This window comes from Pristiophorus japonicus, chromosome 20 (assembly GCF_044704955.1).
Source record: "Pristiophorus japonicus isolate sPriJap1 chromosome 20, sPriJap1.hap1, whole genome shotgun sequence".
Taxonomy (NCBI): domain Eukaryota; kingdom Metazoa; phylum Chordata; class Chondrichthyes; family Pristiophoridae; genus Pristiophorus; species Pristiophorus japonicus.
Genome location: NC_091996.1, coordinates 61,496,580 through 61,508,980, shown reverse-complemented (window position 1 = coordinate 61,508,980; position 12,401 = coordinate 61,496,580). Strand labels below are relative to the sequence as shown.

The window sequence follows — 12,401 nt, the reverse complement described above, 5'->3', positions numbered from 1 at the left end:
CTGACCGGGAGGAACTGGCTGGCATCGGAGGTGTGGGCAGAAGCCCCTCCCTAATGACTCGCTGGGGGAGGGGCTACTGAGTGACAGTGTGAGGAAGCTGGATTAACATCAGTAGAGATACAGTCAGTAACACAGGGTGCTGGGGGGAGTGGTTACTGAGTGACAGTGTGAGGGAGCTGGATTAACATCAGTAGAGATACAGTCAGTAACACAGGGTGCTGGGGGAGGGGGTTACTGAGTGACAGTGTGAGGGAGCTGGATTAACATCAGTAGAGATACAGTCAGTAACACAGGGTGGTGGGGGAGGGTTACCGAGTGACAGTGTGAGGGAGCTGAATCAAAGGGTGGAAGATGTTTATGCGTGAATTCTTTTAACGTGGGGTGGCCATTGTACACCAGCCACCACACGGACTTGACAGAGCAAGGTCTTGGTCCAATGGCAAGGGGGCCCAAGACAATTGGAGACCAGGCTCTGCTGTATGGGCCTAGTACACACACATATTCCAACTGACCTCCTCCCTCCCTCAGGTCCTTTCTCCCTGGTTTTCAGGGATAAGAATATTAGAAGTAAGAGCAGGAGTAGGCCATTTGGTCCCTCGAGCCTGCTCCGCCATTCAATAAGATCATGGCTGATCTGATCATGGACTCAGCTCCACTTCCCTGCCCGTCCCTATAACCCTTTACTCACTTGTCGCTCAAAAATCTGTCTTTCTCCGCTTTAATTATACTCAATGACCCAGCCTCCACAGCTCTCTGGGGCAGAGAATTCCATAGATTTACAACCCTCTGATAGAAGAAATTTCTCCTCCTCTCAGTTTTAAATGGGCAGCCACTTATTCAAGACTACGTCCCCTAGTTTTAGTTTTCCCTATGAGTGGAAATATCATCCACCTTATCGAGCCCCCTCATTATCTTATAAGTTTCAATAAGATCACCTCTCATTCTTCTGAACTCCAATGTGTATAGGCCCAACCTACTCAACCTATCTTCATAAGTCAACCCCCTCACCTCCGGAATCAACCTAGTGAACCTTCTCTGAACAGCCTCCAATGCAAGTATATCCTTCCTTAAATATGGAGAACAAAATTGCATGCAGTACACCAGGTGTGACCTCACCAATACCCTGTACAGTTGTAGCAGGACTTCCCTACTTTCATACTCTATCCCCCTTGCAATAAAGGCCAACATTCCATTTGCCTTCCTGATTACTTGCTGTACCTGTATACTAACTTTTTGTGTTTCATGCACAAGGACCTCCCAGGTCCCTCTGTACTGCAACACTTTGCAATTTTTCTCCATTTAAATTATAATTTGCTTTTCTATTATTTCTGCCAAAGTGGATAACCTCACATTTTCCCACATTATACTCCATCTGCCAAATTTTTGCTCACTCACTTAGCCCTAATATATCCCTTTGCATATTTTTTGTGTCCTCCTCACAATTTGCTTTCCCACCCATCTTTGTATCATCAGCAAACTTGGCTACATTACACTCGGTCCCTTCATCCAAGTCATTAATGTAGATTGTAAATAGTTGATCGTGGTGTAGGTGAGCATGATGATCTTGGAGCAGTTTATGAGTTTGTCCATCGAATACCGATACTGTACCCCGGGCCCCCGGCTCCAGCTCCAGCTCGCTGCTCTCCATGCGCAGGCTCTGCTGCGCTTTTTCCATTCTCTCCAGTCGCTCACGCTTTGGTTGTTGGTTACCTCGTGTATTCTGGCCTTGTGTCCCGAACTGGTCCGTGGTAAACCTTTCCTGGGCCCCGACCTCATTGCCGACCCGTGGTGAACCTTTCCTGGGCCCCGACCACATTGCCGGCCCGTGGTGAACCTTTCCTGGGCCCCGACCTCATTGCCGGCCCGTGGTGAACCTTTCCTGGGCCCCGACCACATTGCCGGCCCGTGGTGAACCTTTCCGGGGCCCCGACCTCATTGCCGGCCCGTGGTGAACCTTTCCTGGGCCCCGACCACATTGCCGGCCCGTGGTGAACCTTTCCTGGGCCCCGACCTCATTGCCGGCCCGTGGTAAACCTTTCCTGGGCCCCGACCTTGTTGTTGGCCTCTCCGACTCGGCGATTCAGCTCCCTTTCTTAATCCGACGGCATCAGGCGGTGAGTAAACCGGTAAAAAACGGATCAGTGGCCGAGGATCGCAGGCAGCGAGAAACGATGATGTTTTACGACCGGCGGGAGAGGAAACAGTGAGAATAATCCCGGTGAGCGGGAGAGGGAGCGGGAGCGGTGGTTTTCATGGCCACCATCTTCGGAGCCCAAAAGGAAACATCAGTAGAGGTACAGTCAGTAACACAGGGTGTTGGGGAGAGGGGGTACTGAGTGACAGTGTGAGGGAGCTGGATTAACATCAGTAGAGATAAAGTCAGTAACACAGGGTGCTGGGGGAGGGGTTACTGAGTGGCCGTGTGAGGGAGCTGGATTAACATCAGTAGAGATAAAGTCAGTAACACAGGGTGCTGGGGGAGGGGTTACTGAGTGGCCGTGTGAGGGAGCTGGATTAACATCAGTAGAGATAAAGTCAGTAACACAGGGTGCTGGGGGAGGGGTTACTGAGTGGCCGTGTGAGGGAGCTGGATTAACATCAGTAGAGATACAGTCAGTAACACAGGGTGCGGGGGGAAGGGGTTACTGCGTGACAGTGTGAGGGAGCTGGATTAACATCAGGTGAGATACAGTCAGTAACACAGGGTGCTGGGGGGAGGGGTTACTGCGTGACAGTGTGAGGGAGCTGGATTAACATCAGTAGAGATACAGTCAGTAACACAGGGTGGTGGGGGAGGGGTTACTGAGTGACAGTGTGAGGGAGCTGGATTAACATCAGGTGAGATACAGTCAGTAACGCAGGGTGCTGGGGGGAGGGGGTTACTGAGTGACAGTGTGAGGGAGCTGGATTAACATCAGGTGAGATACAGTCAGTAACACAGGGTGCTGGGGGAGGGGTTACTGAGTGACATGTGAGGGAGCTGGATTAACATCAGGTGAGATACAGTCAGTAACGCAGGGTGCTGGGGGGAGGGGGTTACTGAATGGCCGTGTGAGGGAGCTGGATTAACATCAGGTGAGATACAGTCAGTAACACAGGGTGCTGGGGGGAGGGGTTACTGAGTGGCCGTGTGAGGGAGCTGGATTAACATCAGTAGAGATGCAGTCAGTAACACAGGGTGCTGCGGGGATGGGTTACTGAGTGGCCGTGTGAGGGAGCTGGGCTATCGCTTCTCGGCCTTTTGGCTAAGATCATGCGTAACTGACCTGACAGGGGAGTAACCATCATAACCCCAAGGTGGTTCTCCCTGGATCAGGAAGGTATATGCTTGCTTTTTTGGAAATAGGAGGTGGGTGGGGTGGTTTGACCCATCCACCTCCACGGAGGTGTGTGGGGGGCCTGACCCATCCACCTCCATGGCACGAACCTGGTATTGCAGTACTTCCAAGAACGGTGCAGTGGCTCTAGGCCTTTTGGCTAAGAGCATTGGCGCAGAGTGATCCTTGATGTGTGCAAGGTGACCTCTGGCATTTGTGATTTGACAAAGAATTGGAAAGATTGGCAACGAAAAAAATAAAAAATAAAAAAAAAACATCAGTAGAGATACAGTCAGTAACACAGGGTGCTGGGGAGGGGGGTTACTGAGTGGCCATGTGAGGGAGCTGGATTAACATCAGGTGAGATGCAGTCAGTAACACAGGGTGCTGGGGGAGGGGTTACTGAGTGACATGTGAGGGAGCTGGATTAACATCAGGTGAGATGCAGTCAGTAACACAGGGTGCTGGGGGAGGGGTTACTGAGTGGCCGTGTGAGGGAGCTGGATTAACATCAGTAGAGATACAGTCAATAACACAGGGTGCTGGGGGGAGGGGTTACTGCGTGACAGTGTGAAGGAGCTGGATTAACATCAGGTGAGATGGGTGGGGTGGCTTGACCCATCCACCTCCACGGAGGTGTGTGGGGGGCCTGACCCATCCACCTCCATGGCACAAACCTGGTATTGCAGTACTTCCAGGAACGGTGCAGTGGCTCTAGGCCAGAGTGATCCTTGATGTTTGCAAGGTGACCTCTGGCGTTTGTGATTTGACAAAGAATTGGAAAGATTGGCAATGAAAAATTAAAAAAAAACATCAGGTGAGATGCAGTCAGTAACACAGTGCTGGGGGAGGGGTTACTGAGTGACATGTGAGGGAGCTGGATTAACATCAGGTGAGATGCAGTCAGTAACACAGGGTGCTGGGGGAGGTGTTACTGAGTGACATGTGAGGGAGCTGGATTAACATCAGGTGAGATGCAGTCAGTAACACAGGGTGCTGGGGGAGGTGTTACTGAGTGACATGTGAGGGAGCTGGATTAACATCAGGTGAGATGCAGTCAGTAACACAGGGTGCTGGGGAGGTGTTACTGAGTGACATGTGAGGGAGCTGGATTAACATCAGGTGAGATGCAGTCAGTAACACAGGGTGCTGGGGGAGGTGTTACTGAGTGACATGTGAGGGAGCTGGATTAACATCAGTAGAGATACAGTCAGTAACACAGGGTGCTGGGGGAGGGGTTACTGAGTGACAGTGTGAGAGAGCTGGATTAACATCAGGTGAGATGCAGTCAGTAACACAGTGCTGGGGGAGGGGTTACTGAGTGACATGTGAGGGAGCTGGATTAACATCAGGTGAGATGCAGTCAGTAACACAGTGCTGGGGGAGGGGTTACTGAGTGACAGTGTGAGGGAGCTGGATTAACATCAGGTGAGATGCAGTCAGTAACACAGAGTGCTGGGGGAGGTGTTATTGAGTGACATGTGAGGGAGCTGGATTAACATCAGGTGAGATGCAGTCAGTAACACAGGGTGCAGGGGGAGGGGTTACTGAGTGACAGTGTGAGGGAGCTGGATTAACATCTGGTGAGATGCAGTCAGTAACACATTTTCTTATCTTAATTTAATTTTTGAATATTTTGTCATAATTATTTGTGGCCCTTACTTTATTTATGAAATGAGCTCAAATAATGCTGTGTGTTCATTAAAAGGCACCAATAAAGTGAGCACTACTTTGAACACAGTGCAAATTGATGCTCGCTTTTGATATTGCTGAAATCTCACCTCGTTGTGACCCAGATATTCCGAGGTAATGCAGTTTATTATTTCAGTTTCTCATCTTGATGGAAACAGTGCACGAACCCAAGAAAAACAAGGGTCACCGCAATCTCATGAACTTGGCAACGTCACACTAGGAGTCGACTTCCTTAAATTAAACTATTAGCCGAAAATACTTTTGGAATACATTAGCCAGGCATTTCATTTTAATGGGAGGCAGACAATGGTCAAAGAGATCAAAGGCCTGGCTAATAGCAAATCTCCCAATGGGTTGATATTTCCATAATTTGCCCCAATCATCGCATCTTGTAGCATTTAAGGTTCTGAGTGTACGGATGTTTTGGGAGCTCTGCAAGCTGGTTGAAGTTCTTTGGCTCCATGCATTTCATCGGGAGCCCATTCCCCCATTCCCCCATTCCGCAGCATGCCCCCCAGTGGGCCCCTGTGCAAATGCTCTGGTGCGTGGCGCGGATTCGATTCCGGGGCCTAGATATTCGGGTCGTTTGCGCCTCCGGGGCACTAACGGGTTGCAAACTGCATTTGGCCGGGTGCAGTGGTGCGAACTCTCCTGTTAAATTCTGCGGGAGTTCACCATGCATGGTGCAACGTCATCGCCCCGGACCCTTACTTGGGTATTTCCCCCTGAAACTGCGCCAGGTTATGCCAAGGCCATCTCCAGGGGGCATGAATCGAGTGGCAGGCCGCTCACGGGGGGCAATGGTTAAAGGGGAGGTGTCGGCTATTGAAAAATAAATGTTGCCGTTTTTTTACAGCACCCCATTGATGCTTTGGTCGCAGGGTCCGTGCCGCGATCGGTCGGCCCGGCACTCTACTTGAGTGCCGAGCTGTTGGCATGGCACTGCTGCTCATTTTTGAACGATAAGGGAGTGAAGGGTTATGGGGAGTGGGCAGGGAAGTGAAGCTGAGCCCAAGACCAGATCAGCCATGATTGTATTGAATGCAGGATCAAGGGGCCAAATGGACTACTCTTGCTCCGATTTCTTATGCTCCCCGGTGGTCCATGGAGACCAATTTCTCACTGCAGAGTTTGCAGCTTGGGCCCTTCCTTTTAATGAAGGGGAGAGCCCCTCCCACATGACAGCGCTACACGGCCCAGTGTGTAATGCTGTGCCCCTCTCCCGACCCGTACGCCCCGCTCCCGACCCGCTCCTGACCCGTCCGCTCCCCAACCGACCCGTCCTCCCTCCAACCAACTCGTCCACCCCCCAACCGACCCGTCCACCCACAACCGACCTGTCCGCCCCCCAACCGACCTGTCCGCCCCCCAACCGACCCGTCCGCCCCCCAACCGACCCGTCCACCCCCCAACCGACCCGTCCTCCCCCAACCGACCCGTCCTCCCCCAACCGACCCGTCCACCCCCCAACCGACCCGTCCACCCACAACCGACCCATCCACCCCCCAACCGACCCATCCACCCCCCAACCGACCCGTCCACCCCCCAACCGACCCGTCCTCCCTCCAACCAACTCGTCCACCCCCCAACCGACCCGTCCTCCCCCAACCGACCCGTCCACCCCCCAACCGACCCGTCCACCCCCCAACCGACCCGTCCTCCCCCAACCGACCCGTCCACCCCCCAACCGACCCGTCCACCCACAACCGACCCATCCACCCCCCAACCGACCCGTCCACCCCCCCAACCGACCCGTCCACCCACAACCGACCCATCCACCCCCCAACCAATCCGTCCACCCCCCAACCAACCCGTCCACCCCCCAACTGACCCGTCCAATCCCCAACCGACCCGTCCACCCCCCAACCGACCTGTCCACCCCCCAACCGACCCGTCCACCCCCCAACCGACCCATCCACCCCCCAACCAATCCGTCCACCCCCCAACCAACCCGTCCACCCCCCAACTGACCCGTCCAATCCCCAACCGACCCGTCCACCCCCCAACCGACCTGTCCACCCCCCAACCGACCCGTCCGCCCCCCAACCGACCCGTCCACCCACAACCGACCTGTCCACCCCCCAACCGACCCGTCCTCCCCCAACCGACCCGTCCTCCCCCCAACTGACCCGTCCACCCCCCAACCGACCCGTCCACCCACAACCGACCCGTCCGCCCCCCAATCGACCTGTCCTCCCCCCAACCGACCCGTCCACCCCCCAACCGACCCGTCCACCCACAACCGACCCGTCCGCCCCCCAATCGACCTGTCCTCCCCCCAACCAATCCGTCCACCCCCCAACCGACCCGTCCTCCCCCAACCGACCCGTCCTCCCCCAACCGACCTGTCCACCCCCCAACCAATCCGTCCACCCCCCAACCGACCCGTCCACCCCCCAACTGACCCATCCACCCCCCAACCGACCCGTCCACCCCCCCAACCGACCCGTCCGCCCCCCAATCGACCTGTCCTCCCCCCAACCAATCCGTCCACCCCACAACCGACCCGTCCACCCCCCAACTGACCCATCCACCCCCCAACCGACCCGTCCGCCCCCCAACCGACCCGTCCTCCCCCCAACCGACCCGTCCACCCACAACCGACCCGTCCTCCCCCCAACCAACCCGTCCACCCCCAACTGACCCATCCAATCCCCAACCGACCCGTCCGCCCCCCAACCGACCCGTCCGCCCCCCAATCGACCTGTCCTCCCCCCAACCAATCCGTCCACCCCACAACCGACCCGTCCACCCCCCAACTGACCCATCCACCCCCCAACCGACCCGTCCGCCCCCCAACCGACCCGTCCACCCCCCAACCGACCCGACCTCCCTCCAACCAACCCGTCCACCCCCCAACCGACCCGTCCACCCCCCAACCGACCTGTCCTCCCTCCAACCAACCCGTCCACCCCCCAACTGACCCATCCACCCCCCAACCGACCTGTCCTCCCCCCAACCGACCTGTCCTCCCCCCAACCGACCTGTCCTCCCTCCAACCAACCCGTCCACCCCCCAACCGACCCGTCCACCCCCCAACCGACCTGTCCTCCCCCCAACCAATCCGTCCACCCCCCAACCGACCTGTCCTCCCCCCAACTGACCCATCCACCCCCCAACCGACCCGTCCACCCCCCAACCGACCTGTCCTCCCCCCAACTGACCCATCCACCCCCCAACCGACCTGTCCTCCCCCCAACCAATCCGTCCACCCCCCAACCGACCCGTCCTCCCCCCAACCAATCCGTCCACCCCCCAACCGACCCGTCCTCCCCCCAACCAATCCGTCCGCCCCCCAACCGACCCGTCCACCCCCAACCGTCCCGTCCACCCCCCAACCGACCCGTCCACCCACAACCGACCCATCCACCCCCCAACCGACCCGTCCACCCCCCCAACCGACCCGTCCACCCACAACCGACCTGTCCTCCCCCCAACCAATCCGTCCACCCCCCAACCAACCCGTCCACCCCCCAACTGACCCGTCCAATCCCCAACCGACCCGTCCACCCCCCAACCGACCTGTCCGCCCCCCAACCGACCCGTCCACCCACAACCGACCCGTCCGCCCCCCCAATCGACCTGTCCTCCCCCCAACCAATCCGTCCACCCCCCAACCGACCCGTCCTCCCCCAACCGACCCGTCCTCCCCCAACCGACCTGTCCACCCCCCAACCAATCCGTCCACCCCCCAACCGACCCGTCCACCCCCCAACTGACCCATCCACCCCCCAACCGACCCGTCCACCCCCCCAACCGACCCGTCCGCCCCCCAATCGACCTGTCCTCCCCCCAACCAATCCGTCCACCCCACAACCGACCCGTCCACCCCCCAACTGACCCATCCACCCCCCAACCGACCCGTCCGCCCCCCAACCGACCCGTCCTCCCCCCAACCGACCCGTCCACCCACAACCGACCCGTCCTCCCCCCAACCAACCCGTCCACCCCCAACTGACCCATCCAATCCCCAACCGACCCGTCCGCCCCCCAACCGACCCGTCCGCCCCCCAATCGACCTGTCCTCCCCCCAACCAATCCGTCCACCCCACAACCGACCCGTCCACCCCCCAACTGACCCATCCACCCCCCAACCGACCCGTCCGCCCCCCAACCGACCCGTCCACCCCCCAACCGACCCGACCTCCCTCCAACCAACCCGTCCACCCCCCAACCGACCCGTCCACCCCCCAACCGACCTGTCCTCCCTCCAACCAACCCGTCCACCCCCCAACTGACCCATCCACCCCCCAACCGACCTGTCCTCCCCCCAACCGACCTGTCCTCCCCCCAACCGACCTGTCCTCCCTCCAACCAACCCGTCCACCCCCCAACCGACCCGTCCACCCCCCAACCGACCTGTCCTCCCCCCAACCAATCCGTCCACCCCCCAACCGACCTGTCCTCCCCCCAACTGACCCATCCACCCCCCAACCGACCCGTCCACCCCCCAACCGACCTGTCCTCCCCCCAACTGACCCATCCACCCCCCAACCGACCTGTCCTCCCCCCAACCAATCCGTCCACCCCCCAACCGACCCGTCCTCCCCCCAACCAATCCGTCCACCCCCCAACCGACCCGTCCTCCCCCCAACCAATCCGTCCGCCCCCCAACCGACCCGTCCACCCCCAACCGACCCGTCCACCCCCCAACCGACCCGTCCACCCACAACCGACCCATCCACCCCCCAACCGACCCGTCCACCCCCCCAACCGACCCGTCCACCCACAACCGACCTGTCCTCCCCCCAACCAATCCGTCCACCCCCCAACCAACCCGTCCACCCCCCAACTGACCCGTCCAATCCCCAACCGACCCGTCCACCCCCCAACCGACCTGTCCGCCCCCCAACCGACCCGTCCGCCCCCCAACCGACCCGTCCACCCACAACCGACCTGTCCTCCCCCCAACCGACCCGTCCGCCCCCCAACCGACCTGTCCTCCCCCCAACCAATCCGTCCACCCCCCAACCAACCCGTCCACCCCCCAACTGACCCATCCACCCCCCAACCGACCCGTCCACCCCCCCAACCGACCCGTCCACCCACAACCGACCTGTCCTCCCCCCAACCAATCCGTCCACCCCCCAACCGACCCGTCCACCCCCCCAACCGACCCGTCCACCCACAACCGACCTGTCCTCCCCCCAACCAACCCGTCCACCCCCCAACTGACCCATCCAATCCCCAACCGACCCGTCCGCCCCCCAACCGACCCGTCCGCCCCCCAATCGACCTGTCCTCCCCCCAACCGACCCGTCCACCCACAACCGACCTGTCCTCCCCCCAACTGACCCATCCACCCCCCAACCGACCCGTCCACCCCCCAACCGACCCGTCCTCCCCCCAACTGACCCATCCACCCCCCAACCGACCCGTCCACCCCCCCAACCGACCCGTCCTCCCCCCAACCGACCCGTCCACCCCCCAACCAATCCGTCCGCCCCCCAATCGACCTGTCCTCCCCCCAACCGACCCGTCCACCCCCCCAACCGACCCGTCCACCTCCCCAACCGACCTGTCCTCCCCCCAACCAATCCGTCCACCCCCCAACCAATCCGTCCACCCCACAACCGACCCGTCCACCCCCCAACTGACCCATCCACCCCCCAACCGACCCGTCCACCCCCCCAACCGACCCGTCCTCCCCCCAACCGACCCGTCCACCCCCCAACTGACCCATCCAACCCCAACCGACCCGTCCGCCCCCCAACCGACCTGTCCTCCCCCCAACCGACCCGTCCACCTCCCAACTGACCCATCCACCCCCCAACCGACCCGTCTGCCCCCCAACCGACCTGTCCTCCCCCCAACCGACCCATCCACCCCCCAACCGACCCGTCCACCCCCCCAACCGACCCGTCCGCCCCCCAACCGACCCGTCCTCCCCCCAACCGACCCGTCCTCCCCCCAACCGACCCGACCTCCCCCAACCGACCCGTCCTCCCCCCAACCGACCCGTCCTCCCCCCAACCGACCCGACCTCCCCCCAACCGACCCGACCTCCCCCCAACCGACCCGACCTCCCCACAACCGACCCGTCCTCCCCACAACCGACCCGTCCTCCCCCCAACCGACCCGACCTCCCCCCAACCGACCCGACCTCCCCCCAACCGACCCGACCTCCCCCCAACCGACCCGACCTCCCCCAACCGACCCGACCTCCCCCCAACCGACCCGTCCTCCCCCCAACCGACCCGACCTCCCCCAACCGACCCGACCTCCCCCAACCGACCCGACCTCCCCCCAACCGACCCGACCTCCCCCCAACCGACCCGACCTCCCCCCAACCGACCCGTCCTCCCCACAACCGACCCGTCCTCCCCCCAACCGACCCGACCTCCGCCCAACCGACCCATCCTCCCCCCAACCGACCCGTCCTCCCCCCAACCGACCCGACCTCCCCCAACCGACCCGTCCGCCCTGTCTCCCGACCCATGCGTCCCGCACCCGACCCAGAAAGGAAGTGTAGCGTGTTATTTTGCACAGTATTTCGGGTGTAGAAGGGCAGGATCGGCCTCGGCCACGAATCAGCTGTATGATTGAAGAGTCTGCACAGAGCCAGAGAAGGGAATCTCACAATTTCAGAGTGATGGACCTGCCTGCACGTCTCAATGAAACTGAGCTCGGGAGACACAGACTGTTGGGTGTCCGTAGCAGGAAACCAAGTGAGGTGGTACTGGCGGTGACTGCCACTTCTCTCACTCCCCAGGCTTGCTGACAGACCTTCAATGACCTGACCAGCAACTCTCCCTTTTCCCTGGGACTTCCTTTGGGTGACCACGTCCAGGTCCTGGACGAAAGTCTAGCAACTGGGGAAATGCCCCTTTCTTGGCGTAGGGCAGTCATCGCCCTGCTGCTGAAGGAGGGCGATCTCCACCACCTATAAATCTAGTGCCCGGTTCCCCTTCTCAGCACGAATTACAAGCTCTTCGCCAGGGCCCTGTCTGCTCGCCTTGGCACCATGTTGGCCCACATGATCCACCCCGACCAGTCCTACTGTCCAGTGCATTGTCCAGCTGGCTCAGGACCATACCCAGAGGGCTGGTGTGTGGAGCTCCTTCCTTTGCCTGGATCAGGAGAAGGCATTTGACAGGGTGGATCACGGATATTTATTTGGGACTCTGCAGGCTTTCAGGTTCGGGACAGATTTCAATGGCCGCAACAGGCAGAGTGTCTGATTAGGGTTAACGAATCTATGACGGCGCCCTTTGCTTTGAGAGTGCGTTCGGGATGCCCAATGTCCAGCCAGTTATATTCCATCCACGCAAAGCCTTTCATGCATCTCTTGCAAAGGAGGTTGTCAGGACTGGCTCTGCACGGGCCGGATGAGGTGGTTGTCCATTCGGCTTATGCTGATGACACATTCCTCGTGGTCACGAATCCCGCTGA

At 59.6% G+C, this 12,401-nt stretch overlaps 1 pseudogene; it reads left to right on the top strand.

The window, feature by feature from the left end:
• The first annotated feature begins 3,225 nt into the window (after positions 1-3,225).
• On the top strand, positions 3,226-3,464 carry LOC139233226 (U2 spliceosomal RNA; annotated as a pseudogene).
• The last annotated feature ends 8,937 nt before the right edge of the window (positions 3,465-12,401 follow it).